We start from the raw sequence: 18,141 nt of genomic DNA on the forward strand, positions 1-18,141 counted from the left end.
GTTGCCTACTTAAAAACTGTGGACAGAGAAGGACAATGCCACACAGGACTGATCTCAAGCAAGGTAAGACTAGCTCCACGTCCAGAACACACCATACCCCGATTGGAGCTGTGCGGAGCAGTCTTGGCTGTGAACCTGGCAGAAGCCATCAAGTCGGAAATTGACATCGCATTTGATGCAATCACATTCTACACGGACAGCAAAATTGTACTTGGGTACATTTTTAATGAGAAAAGAAGATTCTACGTGTATGTGAGCAACAGAGTACAACAAATCAGGCGAAGCACGTCGCCTCAACAGTGGAGGTATGTACACACACGACACAATCCTGCAGACATAGCTACGCGGTCGATCCCAGCGGACCGTTTGAAGGACATAATATGGTTTTCTGGACCGTCTTTTTTGTCCCAGCCTGTTGACATGCAGCCTAACGAACAGAACTTTGAACTCTTACGGCCAGAACAAGATCCTGAAATCCAGCCACAAGTGACTACACTGTCCACAACAGTGCTGAATCATCTTGGCTCACACCGTTTTAGCCAATTCTCACACTGGAATTCCCTCACAAGGGCTGTTGGTGTGCTGATTCACACCATTCAGTGCTTCAAAAGGGACAAGAAGAGTAAACAGTTCCAACAACGGCATTTTTGCCGTACTCCCATAACAGTAGACATTCTTAATCAGAGCGCAGCAATCATCATTAGAACGGTCCAGCGTGAAGCCTTTCAGAAAGAACTAGAGTGCCTCTCTTCCAACACAGGCATTTCAAAGAGCAGTCCACTCTGGTCCTTGGATCTCTTTCTTGACCAAGCAGGTCTGCTGAGAGTGGGGGGCATCTTAGAACCCAACCCAACTTAGAACCCAATGAGAAGAGACCTCTGATCTTGCCTGGACGTCAACATGTAGCCACCCTCATTGCGCGCCACTTTCACGAACAGACGCGACACCAAGGGTGCCACTTTACAGAGGGTGCGATCCGATCTGCTGGTTTCTGGCTATTGGGTGGCAAGAGATGTGTCAACAAGGTGATCTTCGAATGCATTATTTGCCCAAGCTCCATGGACCTACAAGAAGCGGTTCAAAGCTGATCCCTGATCTAACCCTACCTTCACCTTGAAACCATTTATCACTCCAACTGCACACCTCACCACTGTGTCACTATCCTCATACATGTCCTGCACCACCCTAACATACTTTTCAGTTACACCTGACTTCCTCATACAGTACCACATTTCCTCTCTTGGCACCCTATCATATGCCTTCTCTAGATCCACAAAGACACAATGTAGCTCCTTCTGACCTTCTCTGTACTTCTCTACCAACATTCTCAATGCAAAAATTGCATCTGTGGTACTCTTTCTGGGCATGAATCCAAACTGCTGCTCACTGATCTGAACCTCTCGCCTTAGCCTTGCTTCAACAACTCTTTCCCATACCTTCATGGTGTAGCTCATCAACTTTATACCTCTGTAGTTACTGCAGCTCTGCACATCACCCTTGTTCTTAAAAATGGGGACCAGCACACTACTTCTCCACTCATCAGACATCCTCTCACTCTCCAGGATTTTGTTAAACAACCTGGTTAAAAAGTCCACTGCCTTCTCTCCTAAACATCTCCATACCTCCACAGGTATGTCATCTGGACCAACTGCCTTTCCATTCTTCATCCTTTTTAAAGCTGCCCTCACTTCCACCTTACTAATTCTCTGCACTTCCTGATCCACTATCTCTCCCCCCGTTGTCCTCCTCTCTCTCGTTTTCCTCATTCATTAGTTCTTCAAAGTACTCCTTCCATCTACTCATCACTCTCTGTTCACGCACTAGTACATTTCCCTCCTTTCCAGCTCTATCTCTCTGTTTAGCCAAACGATACAAGTCCTTTACTCCTTCTTTACTGTAAAGCCTCTCATACAGCTCATCATAGGCCTGAGCCTTTGCCTTTGCCACCATTTTTTTCGCTATGCGACTAGCCTCACAGTACTCCTGCCTACTTCCTTCATCTCTCTGGTTATCCCACTTTTTCTTAGCTGTCTTCTTCTTCTGAATACTCTCCTGGACTTCCTCATTCCACCACCAACTTTCCTTGTCTTCTTTCCTCTGACCAGATGAAACACCCAACACATTTTTGCCAGTTTCTATCACCACCTTAGCTGTAGTTTCCCCGTCCTCAAGTAGCTCCTCACAGCCCCCAAGGGCCTGTTGCAATTTTTCCCTGAACTGCCTGCAACCATCCTCCTCCTTCAGCTTCCACTATCTAATCTTTGGCTCTGACTTCACTCTCTTCCTCTTCTTTGTTTCTAATCTCATTCTACAGACAACCACCCTATGCTGCCTTGCTACACTTTCCCCTGGTAGCACTTTACAATCTCCAATCTCCTTTAGGTGGCATTTCCTGCTAAGGATATAATCCATCTGTGTGCACCTCCCTCCACTCTTCTATGTCACACTGTGTTCTTCCCTCTTCTGAAAATACGTGTTCACTACAGCCATTTCCATTCTCTTTGCAAAATCTACAACCATCTGACCTTCCACATTTCTGTCTTTCACACCATACATACCCAGCACCTCTTCATCCCCTCTGTTCCCTTCACCAACATGTCCATTGAAGTCTGCACCAATCACTAATCTCTCCTCTCTAGGGACACTATCTACCACTTCATCCATCTTACCCCAAAATTCCTCTTTCTCCTCTAACTGACAACCAACCTGTGGTGCATTTGAACTGACCACATTCAAAACTACACCATCAACCTCCAACTTCAGGCTCATGATCCTGTCTGACACTCTCTTTACATCCAGAACACTTTTCCCAAGCTGCTCCTTTAGGATTATCCCTACTCCATTTCTCTTCCTCTCTACACCATGATAGAACAGTTTGAATCCACCTCCAATGTTCCTGGCCTTGCTTCCTTTCCATCTATCCAAGATGGCGCCACGTACGGCTGCCCTGGCGTTCGGGTGCTTTGTTTTGTTTGTTTTTGTGCGTTATTCGTGTGTCTTCGTGCTCCTACAGCCGCGAGGAGCTACTAAACATCAGAACAACAACCCCTACAGACATTTCACCAGTTTTTCTAGTGCCTGCTGCATTATTAGTGCACTTTTTAAACAAAAAAGTGAGACGCCGCCGAAGAGGGAAGCGAGCTGGTGCACTCGTGCGCCTTCGCACACGGGGGACGCGCATGCCCCTACCTGGGATTTTCCTCTCCAACGTCCGCTCACTCTCCAATAAAATGGACGAGATAGCACTGCTGATGAGAAGAAACAGCGACTTTTCCTCCTCTAGTGTGTTGTGCTTCACCGAGACGTGGTTGAACACACAGACCCCGGACTGTGCGCTCCATCTTGAGGGATTCCAGCTCCTCTGCGCGGACAGACAACGGGAACTTGCCGGAGGTAAAACGAAAGGTGGAGGAGTCTGTTTCTACATCAACAACGCCTGGTGCTCCGATGTGACAGTGATTTCCCAACACTGCTCTCCTTCTCTGGAATACATTTTCATTAACTGTAAGCCGTTCTACGCCCCACGTGAGTTTTCTTCATTTATTCTGGCCGCTATTTACATTCCACCGAGCGCCGATGTGCACGAAGCTGAGCGTGCTCTGGCGGACAAGATTATGGACGTGGAGCGGTCTTTACCGGACTCCCTTGTTATAATCCTCGGAGATTTTAACAAAGCGAAACTTAATCATGAACTACCGAAATACAAACAGTTTGTCACATGCCTGACCAGAGAGGGGAACACGTTGGATCACTGTTACACTACAGTGAGTGGTGCTTACCGTGCTGTGCCCCGTGCGGCTTTAGGACTCTCAGATCATGTCATGGTTCACCTGATCCCTGCGTACAGACAGAGACTAAAGCTCTCTAAACCTGTCGTGAGGACATATAAAAAGTGGACCAGTGAAGCTGTGGAGGAGCTACGCACGTGTTTGGACACCACAGACTGGGACATGTTCAAGGATTCTACAGACAGTTTAGATGAATACACAGATACCGTGACATCATATATACATTTCTGTGAAGACAGCATCATCCCATCACGCTCCAGAATCACTTTCAATAATGATAAACCCTGGTTCACTCCAAAACTCAGACAGCTTCGCCAGCAGAAAGAGGTTGCTTTCAGAGAGGGAGACAGAGTCAGCTACAGAGGTGCAAAGTATGAATTTAGCAGGGAGGTGTTAAAGGCTAAATCCAAGTACAATGCTCGTCTGAAGCAGCGGTTCTATGCTAACGACTCTGCTACTGTATGGAGGGGGCTGAAAGAGATCACCAACTATAGGCCCAGAGCACCTCATTGTTCAGAAGATTTCAAACTGGCCAACGACCTTAACGACTTCTATTCACGTTTTGAAGTCATGGACTCACACCCCCCCATCCTCCACCCCCTACACCACAATACACTCAACCACTTTGGATTGCCCATCTGCCCCCTCTGCCCTCTCAGTCCAGGAGGAGGATGTGAACAGGCTGTTTAAGAGGCTAAATCCACACAAGGCCTCAGGCCCTGACTCCGTGTCCTCTGCCACCTTGAGACACTGTGCTGATGAGCTGGCCCCAGTCTTCACGGGAATCTTCAACTCTTCCCTGGAGTCATGCCATGTCCCAGCCTGTTTCAAGTCCTCCATCATCGTCCCTGTCCCCAAGAAACCATGCGCCACAGGCAAGCTCTCTCTGCTCCATGTGCCCGACTCCACCTGCAGGTGGCTCACAGACTTCCTCACAGACCGCAGTCAGCGAGTACGGCTGGGGAAGATTGTCTCGGACACGCGGACTTTAAGCACAGGATCTCCTCAGGGCTGTGTACTTTCCCCCCTGCTCTTCTCCCTGTACACCAACTGCTGCACCTCCATCCATGACTCTGTCAAACTGATTAAGTTTGCGGACGACACCACCCTCATTGGACTCATCTCAGACGGTGATGAGTCTGCCTACAGGAAGGAGGTGGACCGGCTGGTGACCTGGTGCAGCAACAGCAACTTGGTGCTCAATGCCCAGAAGACAGTGGAGATGACTGTGGACTTCAGGAAAGCCACAAGCCCCCTGCCCCCTCTTATCCTTACCGATACCCCCATCACCACTGTGGACTGTTACCGGTTCCTTGGCACCACCATCACCCAGGACCTCAAATGGGAGCTGAACATCAGCTCCCTCATCAAGAAAGCTCAGCAGAGGATGTACTTTCTGCGGCAGCTGAGGAAAGCCAAACTGCCGGCCCAGCTGATGGTACAGTTCTACACGGCCATCATCAAGTCCATCCTCAGCTCCTCCATCACAGTGTGGTATACTGGGGCCACTGCCAGGGACAGACAAAGGCTGCAGCGCATTGTGCGCTCCGCTGAGAAGGTGATAGGCTGCAGCCTCCCATCTCTTCAAGACCTGTACATCTCCAGGACTGTGGGGAGAGCGGATCGTATTATAGCAGACCCTTCTCACCCCGCACACGGACTATTTGATCCACTCCCCTCGGGCAGGAGGCTTCGGACCATTCGGACCAGAACCTCCCGCCACAGGAACAGTTTCTTCCCCTCTGCCATTGGACTCAAGAACAATATATAATCACGTCACTTACCTCTTTATAACCCTGCCTTGGCCACTTTACTTGAATTGCACTACTCCACCTGCACTGTTGTATATAGTACTGTTGTACATGCCTTTTGTATTTTTATTTTTATTCATTCTATCTATATATTTGCATAGAGTATTTATTTATGTGGACTTAATTTTGCATGCCTAGTACTACTTGTTTTTATGTTGCACCTTCATGCCGAAGCAAATTCCTAGTCTGTGAATCCTGTTCATTGACAATGGCAATAAAACTTCTTCTGATTCTGATTCTGATCTGGTCTCCTGGACATACAGAATATCTACCTTCCTTCTCTCCATCATGTCTGCAAGCTCTCTGCCTTTACCAGTCATTGTCCCTATGTTCAGAGTCCCTACTCTAACCTTCACACTCCTGCCTTTCCTTCTCTCTCGCTGCCTTCTAACCCACCTCTCCTCTTTGATGGTCTTCGACCTACAGTAGCCCAATTTCCACCAGCACCCTGCTGGTCAACAGCACCGGAGGAGGTCGTTGTTAACCCGGGCCTCAACCGATCCGGTATAGCAATCATATTTGTGATCTGCATGATAGTTTTGGTACAAGTTTTATGCCGGATGCCCTTCCTGACGCAACCCTCACCATTTATCCGGGCTTGGGATCGGCACCAGAAATACACAAAATACACCCCTAATGGCTGTTTTTTTTATTTTAATGATTTGTCTAATTATTTACTTGTTTATTTTCTAGACAATCATGTTCTGTTCTCGCATAATTTTTTTTGTTTGTTTGTTTTTGGCTACTTTTTTTTTGGTGTGGATCCCCATTGTTGTTTATTTATGTAATAACTGAGATTGAAGATTGTATTGATATGGCTTGTATTTTTTTCTCTCTTTCATGGAAACATTGTTAAAAAATAAATAAAAACTAACTAAAAAAAATGGTCACCTTATTTTTAAGAGTTTGCTATGTGTGAAATAAATGGGGATTAGAAACACAAAAGCAACAGTGGACAAGAATCTGTGAATTTTTAACCAGAAAAAAGAATCAGTATCAGTTAACAAATACACATCATGCCTCTGTATTACTGCATTCATTCTTTCCACCAAACCATTAGTCTATGGCTGGTATGGTGCATAGAGGATCCTTTTAATTTGAAAAACTTTACAGACATACTTGTTCAACTTAAAATGAAAAAACAAATAGTAGTCATAAATATGTGTAATAAATGAATTCTGCAGTAAAACACCCAAAAAAACTAAAAGGAATACATACAGTTTTTTAAATTAACCATTAGAGTTTCAACTACTATGTATGTACATGCACATATTGAACATTTACATCATTTACAAACTCCTTCCCCTGGTTACTGAGCACTCTTTTGGGTGCCTCAAACTGTTAACAAATTTCAGCAAGCAGTCAGTGACTTCCTTAGCAGATTTGGTTCTGAATGATTATGCTTGTAGTCATTTGGTCCAATAACCAATGATGACACAGACATACTGGTTGCTGTCTGTTGCTGAAAGCTTGCCAATAAAGTCCATTCCAGGTACTTCAAATGGTTGCTTCACCTTAAAGGAACAAAACACACGAAAATCAAATAACATTTATGTTGGTGATAATGAAGATTATTATCATTGTGATTATTAATCTGATCCAGTCAGGACATTGTCCTTAATTAATCTTTTTCATTTACTATTTATTCTTTTATGTATTTGTATATTATCTCTGCTGATTTTGTTGCAAATATCCCAATAGTTTTTAGTGTAATGCTCACTGAATGTATGAATAGTGCTAAACATGTAACACATACACACAGTTTATATTTAATATCTGTATCTAATTTATATTTTTGCTGTGATTTATCAAAAGTCTTACAGCTATCATCCCATAGTCGCTGTCTTTAATGCTGTTACTATGAAAAAATATGTGACATTCTAATAGGACATGCAGAAGTCATACCGCAATAGGTATATACTCCACGTTTAGCTGGCTTGGCATGGAACACACTTTGCCACTGTATTTAAAATATGGACATTTCAAATGTTAACATAAGCAATCCTACTTTTTACAAATGAACATGAAACAGTGCTATGACATGAAATATTCATAAAGAATTGTGTAAGTTGGAGTGTAAGCTGGAGGGAAACATGCTCTTGTGATGTGACATTTTACTATCTGGTGGATGCAAGGAGAATGTTGTCTACCAGCAAGTATAGTGACAACAGTAAAGTTGGTGAAGAACATATAATGGTCTGGGTCTGTTTTTCAGGGTTTGGGCACAGCGCTTAATGTTAATGGTGCAGCATTGAGACATAAATTCTTACGTAAATGCTTTGTGTCAGCAGTTTTGGGAAGATCTTTTTCTGTTCCTTAATGAAAGCAGAAGTCAACGCTTTAAAGACATGGTTTGATGAACCTGGTGTGCGGGAACTCCACTGACATGCACAGACCCAACTCCAAGAAGAGGGGAGGCTGTTAAAGTTGCAAAAGCAGGGGGTTGCAAAATGCCCGTAGTTTTGGAATATAATGTCCAACAAGATCAACAAGTGCAATGTTTACCAGCACAACACACTAACACACCACCACCATGTCAAAGCCACTACAGTGCTGAGAATGATCCACTACCCACATAATACCTACTCTGTGGTGGTCCTGTGTGGGTCCTGATCAATGAAGAACAGGACGACAAAGTATACCGAGAAACAGGCAAACTACAGTTTGTAATTGTAGAACTACAATGTGCATCTATATGGTAAGTAGAGCTGAGAAGATGGACAATCAGTGTAGATACAAGGAGGTGTACATTTACTGGTGGATCAGTGTATAAGTTAATGAAAGGTTACATTACATGTTTTTGGCAAGTAGCTGTCAATGTGTTGAACCTGTTTTGTAAGAAGATGATGTTAAAATAAGACATATATAATCAGCCATTTCTGAAAATGCTGTTTGCTTCTTCTATGCCTCAAACAACTTTTGTTTTCAAGGTAAGGGCATTGCCTTTGTGTAGAGTGTAATATAATTCCCCATCTGTTAAAAAATGTATGTAAAAGTTCATAAAATAAGTCAAATTTAATCTTCTCCAGCTTAAAAACATGATAATCTTGAACTTAATTAGCAGTAGATTATTAGAAACAAAGAAAAAACAATTAAGTGCAAGTAAATCCAGCACAAATACTGTTCCAGTTTATCCTGTTGCAATAGGTAAGATTATTACAGTCAATTATTACATGCCTTCTTGGCCTCATTTGCATGGATCACGTAACATAACTGCATGCTACAACAATATCTGTGTAGAGGCATGTCAGACAGGCATACAGTCAGACTAATAGAGATAATGGTTATAAATAGAATAACAATTTAAATTTAATAACCACTTTTCTAAGATGGTAATGAAGAAACAGTGTCAGGACTAATGGAGGTTAATATTCCTGTTCTTGTAACAGGAGTTCCAGGAGGAAACGGAGAAGTGTTAGAGCAGGAACAGTTTTTTCGAGGCCACATTCCAGTCTTTTCACCTGGATGCAATTCATATACCAGTAAGTAGAACACAAGATATGATAATAATAATAATAATAATAATAATAATAATAATAATAATAATAAATAGAAAAAAACAATTTTACTTTTAAAAATTGTACATAAAATATTGTCAGTAAAAAATGTGAGAATAGGTTAAAATGAATATACAACAAAAGACCCAATTAAACAGGACTGATTTAGCTCTCTTGGTAGTGAAAGTTCATTTGCTGGCAAATATCTACAATGTACTCCAAAAAGCATACTGTGTATCACAATTAGAAAAAATATGATGAAATAAAGATTTATGAAAATGCTAATTATTGTGACGTAACATATTGTGATTTTTACTTTTAACTGCAGTGTCCTCTCGATTGTCTCACTTAATCTTTTGTACTGAAAAAACAAAACAAAACATGATTGTGGTGATAAATCAATGTACAAAATACTTCATTCTTACATTTACATTCAGCAGATGCTTTTATTTGTGAAGTACACAAATGTAACATTAAAAAGTGTTAAGTGTAATTTTAGGAGTCTTGCCCAGGAATCTTATTGTTATTGCTATAAAGTGGTGCTTTTGATGGTTGCCTGAATAGGGATAGAGCTTTCCACTACACAGTCCAGATGGAAAATCCTTTATCTAATTTATTAGTCTAACAGTGGGTTTAAGAGGCATTACAAATTTTACTAAGCAAAGAAAATAAAATATTAATACTTGGGCCTCCATGTATCAATACTTAAAACCAAAATATTGTGATATTATTATTAGATTTCAGATTACATTTTCCTTTGAATGTCATATCAACTTTGTGTTACTTGCCCCACAATATTCTTTTCAGATCAACTGCATTTTCGATATTAATCAATGTCCTTCTTTAAGTCATGGCACTTCTGGCTCAAAAAATGGCTTAAAATATGCTTGAATGTGACCACAAATATCCCTAATATTTACAAATGTACATTGAATGGCATCTTTTCTTTCCATACAGTGTTGCAAATGGTTTAACAAAGTGTACAACCAGTTTATCTTTTTAACTCCAGTTATATATATGTCATTGCATAGTATGAACATAAATGAAACAAAGATTAACCTGAAATGACATTTTGTGCTTTGGCCCAGGAGCTATATAACAGCATTATGTAAAAACAAAAACAGAAAAAAATAGACACTACTTTTGGTTCTAAATGACATCTAATTTGCCTTTAAAGGTGAATTCCATCTATTATTCAAAATATGGGATAATCAATATAAAGTAAGTATATGAAGAGGTTTCCATTCTTCAGTGAGCTGTCTTTATCCCATATCGTGTTGCACACAGTACACTGCCCTTCACTAACTTTGTCACCGATGTAATACTCAGAGTTTGGGCAGTATATGTGACATTGTAAGTGACCTTGTATTGGCATAAGCTCCTTTAAAAACAAATGCTTTGATGCCGACTCTGTGTTTTCTGGATAGTGGATATTAATCAAATCTAGAAGATCAGAGAGGGCCACACCAGTGAGTCCATGTCTCAAAACAAACGAGAGTATAAGTAAAAAAGATTTGGTTAGTCGTGAACCCATGTAAAGGGGCTCTTCATTTACCTACATTTTATTTTCCATAACTAAATTCTCCCTCATATACTGACTCATCAGTACAGTCTTCATATGCAAGGAAAAACTGTTCTCCACTGGCAAGAATGGATTCAGAGTTAGAGTGAGTAAAAGACTGCCTTGGTTCAAACACACTCATACGAACACTATCATCCAAGTTATCAGGATTAAGGTTACTTGATGACTCTGATCGGCTCAAATTTGGTAGATCACTGAAGTGAAGATCACACTCTGTGGAACTTTCATTCTCAAAGAGCGGGTTAAGATTAATTAAAAAGACAATTAGAAACGATTTAAAGAAATGTGCAAGGATAACTAAGTTTAGCAGGAGAATATCAAGGTGAATGAGTAATTACCATTAACATCAATGTAGTTTTGGTATGAAATGACAACAACTGTTGTGAATACACTCAGGAGTATAATGCCTCCTCACCTTCTGTGAATCCACTTTGAACAGCTGCTTGGATGCTTTTCATCTCTTCTGGAGCAGCAGAGGGAAGAATGGCCAGCAAGTCTTTGTCAATCTTCTCCAGTCTTGAATCAGTCTTCCTTTAAAATTCATTCTTATTCTTGAGGACAAGATGTAAAATACCTTTCTGAGCTTTATCACAGCAGTTCTGTAACTTTGTACATTACTTTTTAAAGTCTGATTTTGTCTTGTCCATGGCCATAAGTTTCCTGAGTTCATAAGTTTGCTGAGATCATGTGGATGAGGCTGGCGATGTTAATGGCCTGAAATGCTTGACTGTAGAGCAGATCTCTGGAGAAGAGCTTTGCATTGTAGGAAAGTGACTGAGTCTTCTCAGACGTGGAGACAAAATCTTTGAGAGTTCTGGTCAGAGTGGTTTTCACAATGCTGGACACCATCTGAAAGAAGTGCACCATCTTCTCCCATTGCTCTTTCACTCTTCCCATGGCATCCATCCCTTTGACCAGCATTTGTATGGAGGTGTTAAAGTCTCTCTTAATTCACAGTTTCGCATGGAGATCAATATTTCAGTGAGTTCCTTTTGGTTTTTCTTCATGTTCTCAAGGTCTCTAGTGTTCTTCAGTTAAGCTCGGCTCTGCTCTATGCGGAACCTGGCGGTCTCTGTTGCTCTTCCTGAAGCACTTTTTCTCTAGGATTTAATTTCTTCTTTAAATATCATTGGTGGTTTTGGAATCAAGGAAGTAGTTTTTGTGACATCTTTGCTTTTGCAGCCAAAACTGCAGGTTGAATCTGTCAGACCTCTGATTTTCTTGATCAGCTCCTTTTTTCCCCTTCCTTACATTTCGCATTGGGTGCAAATTCACATAACTTCTGAGCCTTTCGCATTCAGGGAATTTTTCTAAGCTGCTTTCGTTTCTTTGGAATCGTTCTTTCAGGAAATCTGTTTTTGAAGATTTGTTCTTCTGATCATACAGACTCTTTCAGTCAATGTCCTTCTTCTGCACATACTGCTGAATATGCCCGGTCCAAGTCAAGATTTCTGCAGACTTGCTGTAGATGTTCATTTCATCAAATCCATCTGCAGAAGAGGGCATACCTTTTACATCTTTCACTGTCTCTGCAACTTTCCTTGAAGCATTACACATTTGAGGCACTGGATGAGTCACTATAGCCATCAGTCCAGTGACTACAGATGTGAAACTCAGTCACAGCTATAACAAGATCCATAGGCACCATGTTCCATCCACTGGGAAGGGAATTCATTGCTTTTTTGTAGGTGTCATTTGCCTCCTCCAGTTCCTGTTCCAAGATTTTAATTGCCTTCTCAGAGCATTTAGTAGCTTCTTCTGAAGACTGACTAACCCTTCTGATTGGGTGGCCCAACATGAGTATTTGGCAGAAGTGTATGCTAAGGCAAAAGAGCACTTGGAGGCAGCAGCTTACTGTAGAAGTAACCATAACAAACCAGCACCGCTACGTTCCCCGGGTATACAGGTCCGCTGCAGGAATCACTTTCAGGGCTGGCATATGATGCAAGATCTGTGGAGTTTGACTGTTTTTGAGGTAGTAGACTGTTTAGATCAAGTGGGGACATTGCATAAGATTAGGTCCAAAGGGGGTGAGGGAGGCTGCAGAACAGTGCTCTGAATTGAAGGTTATGGTTCCTGCAGTAGATGCACCGGTGCCAACAGAAAAAGGTACTATAGGATTAGCTTCTGGGTCAGCTCTAGCTTCACATCAGGTGGTAGAGCCAGAAGATTCAGAAGAAGAAAGTGTTTTAGGGGAAGTATGGCTGTGTGTCAGGCCCTGGCTGGTTGATGCTGTTTTGAGAGCATCAGGCCATGTCTTGGGGCCTACTCTAGAGTATCAGGGGCCCACACTAGAGGATTGGGTGCCTACTCTAGAGGAGCAGGAGCCCACTGGCAGCGAACCCTCCACCCTTTCAACTTCACAAGTGCCTCCAATGCTCGAGCATCAGGAACAAGAGCCTTTACCTGCATGGCGTTCCACTCCTACTATGGCAGGGCAACATTCAAATCATTTTAATCTCCCCTGCACAGCCACATTAAGCTCTGTTCGTAGCTCAGCTACAACTAACTGGCCATCCCATTTTTCTGTCTGTTAAATGTTTCACCGGGATGGTGAAATTGGGGGTGAATGTGGTATGGTTGATGAGAAATGCTAGAAAGTGTCTCCAGTCACAGTCATATAGCTCAGAATAACAAAAGGTGATGACATCTTGACAGTCATGCAAAAGCAGAATGTAATTACTGAGCTACTTGTAAAGCAACAGCAGCTATCAAGATAATTTATATTTCTTGGAACAGTACACAGGTGGTGAGCCTCAAGAGCTTGTTTGCAGCTGTGCTCACATGACACCTAGCAAAGGTTATCACAAGGCAAAGCGGGTACTTCATGAGCATTATGGGGGATGAGCTTCAGCTTGCCCGTGCGTATATCAATAAAGTGCTTAAATGGCCACAAGGTGAAGTCAGATGATGGGAAAGTGTTAAATGCTTACATAATGTTTTTCATTGGATGTTGTAACTCTATGGAGGACATTGAACTTTTAGAAGAGATGGATAATCCTACTAACCTACAGACAGCGTTATCCAAACTGCCTTACAAAATGAAAACGTTGGCACATCTAAGCTTTCAAGCTCAAAGAGCAAAGAGGTAGAAGAGCAATGTTTGCCGATTTGGTGAACTTCATAGACTGCCAAGCTAAGATAGCTGTGGATCACCCTTTTTGGTAATATTTCAGACAGCCACCCAACCACAATTGGAAAGATGGACCAAAAGGAAAAGCAGCTGGGAAGCAGTTTCTCTACCAATGTTGCTGCTGAAAGCAAAGCACCTAAAGCAACATGTCAAGCCTGCTAAGTAAAACCATGAATGCCTTTGATAAACCATGCTTGTACTGCAACCAGTCTCATACCTTTGCTTCATGCAGTAAGATCAAATGTCAACCAGATAAAGAACAAGTGGAATTTCTGAAATCAAAGGGCTTATGTTTTGGATGCTTGGCTCCTGAACATCTCAACAAATTCTGCAACAGAAAGTTAGAATGAAAAAGAATGTTCATTAAAGCACACTGACATTCTGCACAAAGTGAAAGGTGAAGGTTCTGTCTCACCAGAAAAGAAAGTTGCTGCTCAAGGTAAAGAAGTGCCCTGCACTGAAGTTCCCATCACACAAGAGTCCTATGGCCTTATAGGGGCTGGAGAAGCTGAATGTGTGCTGTCAGTAGTACCAATAAAGATCAACTCAAAGAATGGTGATGAGCATATACAAACATGCTTTTCTGGGCCCAGGAAGCACAGCAACATTCTGTACAGAAAACCTGCGAAGGAAATTGAATGTGAAAGGGAAACCCACAAGAATACTTCTTGGCACCAAGGGCCAAGATAAACCAGGAGAATAAAAGCTCATGAACAGTTTTGTGATAGACCTGGAAGTGTGTGGGCTGAAAGACACTATGTTCATTGAGTTACCCAAGGTGTTTACTCATAGCAGCATACCTGTTCTTGCTGGAAACATACCCAAACAGTCAGATATCCAGAAGTGGCCTTACCTTCATGAAGTGAGCTTGCCAGAGATGGAAGCTAATGTAGTACTAATTATGGGAGCAAACTGTTCAAGAGCAATGGAGCCCTGGCGCATCATTAATTGTCAAGCTGGAGGTCCTTATGCAGTGAACAGGCCTATAAGGAAAGTTTCGAATAAGACAGAATGAACCGTAACATTTCTCGGTCAACAGAATCTCTTTGATGGAAATTGAGAAGCTATTGGTTCAACAGTGCAATATTGATTTTCCAGAGCACAGTTATGATGAGACAAGGAAAAAGTCTCAGGAAGGCAAACAATTTTTGCAGTCTGTGGAGAAGAAAACATTGAGAACAGGCATTATAGTATTGGATTGCCACTCAGGAATGAGTAGCTCCAAATGCCTGCAAATAACCGTTGTGTGGCGGAACAACGCATAGCATGTTTGCTCAGGAAGTTTAAGAGAAATCCTGAGTTCTTTGAAGATTACAAGGATTTCATTGGAACCATCATTGACGAGGGCTATGCTGTCCAAGTTCCAACATATCAACTGAACAGAGATGACAACAGGGTGTTTTATATACAACCCCATGGTGTCCATCACCAGAGGTGAAAAGTTGCGGTTTGTATTTGACTGCACTGAATGTAAAAACCTCCAGGTGAGCAAGCCAAGGGCAACATGTGTCATTTCACCATGAATGGATTAAAATAAATGGATAAATCTGCTTTAGGCCAAAACTTCACCACCAAACCACTGTAGATCAGCATCTCACATATTGGACTGGGTGTTCGTAACCATTTAATGTGATAACTTTTTGTAAGGAAGCTTTTAGAGGCATTAAATTCTTCAAATGTCTGGTTCCTATTGTAACACAGGCGATGGGGTGTACCAATTTAGCCCAAAGACAATTACATCAACATTGGCAAAACCACCTCACACCTGCATACACCATCAATCACTTGGGTGACTCTTCCCCACTCACAGGGGTCTCAACTGAATGAGTAGAGACGGCAAACATAGTAGAGGGCAATAACACAAAAGTTTATTTAAGACAATAGAAAAAAAAAAAAAGTGAAGAGTCTCCAGGCCACTGTGGTGGTCACGCAACTCCAGTGGAAGGTTTAACACTATAAAATGGACAAATGGTTCACATCAAACTACCTTCTGTGCAATAAAACCACCGCACTCTGGTGAAGTCAAATACCAACACACAACCACTGCAAAATATCACAACCCCACACTGGACAGCATCCCACCAACAGCACCTTTGGAGAAAACAACAATGTTACTAAAGTTAACAATATCACAGAATAAAATTCACACTAGTTAAAAAAATATACTCTTCCACCGGCTTCCAATCTCACTTGCACAGCAAATTATTCAGGGCTCGTGATACAGTGACAAAACCAGGCATGTCACTCAATTGCCCGTCTCAAAGACAGAACAGGAAGAACTAAAACAATAACAATAAGTTATTACAAACAAAGCACAAACAAAAAAAACAAGAAATAAAAAAACAATATAACAAAACAGCGACTGGTGCCGATGAGGTAACCTATAGCAGAGGAATAAAACAAAAACAAGACATTAACTTGTATACATTCCCCTCGCTTCTTCCTCGCAAAGGTAGGCTCACACACAACCACTCACCCACATCCCCCATTACCTTCAAGCACTTGCTCACTGGGACTGGTCTGTTTTCAGCAAGTGGTACTACTCGTATTCCTCTACTGGGAGTTTCTGTGTCTAATAAAATAAAAATTATACCAGCATAAATAAACCTACTTTATTACATTTACAAAGTAACACTACAAATTCCTAGAATACCAACCTAGAACATGTCTTGCTTCCCCAGTTCATAAAATCTCTTTACACCACACAAAGTACCCATAAAATGTGCTCTTCTAAGGCTCTCAGGCACAGCTCTTGATCTGTAAATTGTTAAACTAACACATCAGTTACTAATATTCACCTCTACTAATACCACAAACCACTAAATGTATACTTACACCACGACACACCACCAGGCTCACACAGCTAACGCACACCACGCCAGACGGTCATCAATACGCAGCATATCACATCAAGCCCGCATACAACTACTTCTTCGAAGACTCTCAGGCACAGCTCTTGATCTGTAAAGTGTTAACCAACACATCAATTACCAATATGCAAACTTAATAATACCACAAATCACTAAATGTGTACTTACACAGTGAAATTGCGATGCACCACCGAGCTCAGACAGCTAACATGCACCACGCCAAACAATCGGGCCGGTAGAATATAAAGGCACGACCAATCAGTGACTTGCGTCACTACTGCAGTGCTGCGCATGACGAAATCAACGATGCAGCCTCCTCCCTAGACACTCTTCCCCACACTCCCTGGTGTTACCACTTAAAGGGTGTGGAGGGGAACTGCACACCATTAGACAGGTCCTACCTGTCACACTATCACCGCCACTCTGAACAGTTCTGACTCAGTAAGTGTCTCTGGAATGAAGCATTTCCCATCAAACTACTCTGAATGGCTTTGTTTCCATCTTAACCATTAAACTATATAGAAGACTTAACCCCAGATTTTTATTTTCCTTTTATCCTTTAAGTCATACTTTTGAGATGCTACATCATAATTATAAGAAAGTAAGTCATCATTATGATATAGTCATTACCATGAAATTCTAAGTCATAATTATGAGACACAAAGTCATTATCTATGAGACAGAAGTCATAATTTTGAGATAGAATTCATAATTATGAGATACTGAGTCAATACCTCACCAGTCCTGACATGGTCTTATCTGAGGAATTAACTTGAATTCCAAAATTTTGGGAACAAATCAGCAAACCAAGACCTTTTCATGAAATGGTCTCAGGTTATTATCAGTGGGTTTATAATTATGAGATGATAAGTCATAATTATGAGAAACTATGTTGTGGTGTGTGATAAACTTCTAAAAGCTTTATAAAATTACGAGGAGCCTGATCTGCTTTTTGTAATCAACACAGCATATTAAGCAGGGAATTGCTTTATTTACCTGTTGCAGTGGTACAAATATACAATATCCTGCTGATCAGTTTGAAGATTTAAGTTCATTTTATGTATTCAGTGGATTTGCATTACTTTTTTTTAACATAGGAACAAAAGAGCAGCAAATAGAGATGTCACTGTTCCCTGTAGAGAGAGAAATAAACCACTACACACACCACAAATTACCATTTAATAAGCACTTATATGTATGAGAAACATGTTCATTGCTGTCTTTTTAATCACCCTTCATAAAGAGTCTACAAAGGAGAATTTTGTTCCCAAAATGTATTTATTGAGCTTTGAATACAAAACCAAATGACAAGAACATAATAATGCATATAACAATGCACAGTGTCTGGAACGAAACCAACTAAATGATGAAAGCAGAAACTTAATGATTAAAAGTATAAATAAATAAATAAATAAATAAATAAATAACAATAAAGTCAGTCCAATTTTTTAAGTCAGTAC

At 41.4% G+C, this 18,141-nt stretch overlaps 1 long non-coding RNA gene and 1 pseudogene across 1 annotated transcript; both read right to left on the bottom strand.

Moving 5' to 3' along the window:
• Positions 1 to 11,320: 11,320 nt before the first annotated feature.
• On the bottom strand, positions 11,321 to 13,018 carry LOC108433464 (annotated as a pseudogene).
• Positions 13,019 to 15,657: 2,639 nt separating this feature from the next.
• LOC108433478 lies at positions 15,658 to 16,934 on the bottom strand. The gene is made up of 4 exons (XR_001858293.2): positions 16,850 to 16,934; positions 16,647 to 16,772; positions 16,304 to 16,383; positions 15,658 to 16,192 (listed from the first exon to the last, which is right to left on the bottom strand). It is a non-coding gene; the product is annotated as an uncharacterized LOC108433478 (long non-coding RNA).
• Between the last annotated feature and the right edge of the window lie 1,207 nt (positions 16,935 to 18,141).

Source organism: Pygocentrus nattereri, chromosome 1 (genome assembly GCF_015220715.1).
Source record: "Pygocentrus nattereri isolate fPygNat1 chromosome 1, fPygNat1.pri, whole genome shotgun sequence".
Classification (NCBI taxonomy): Eukaryota; Metazoa; Chordata; class Actinopteri; order Characiformes; family Serrasalmidae; genus Pygocentrus; species Pygocentrus nattereri.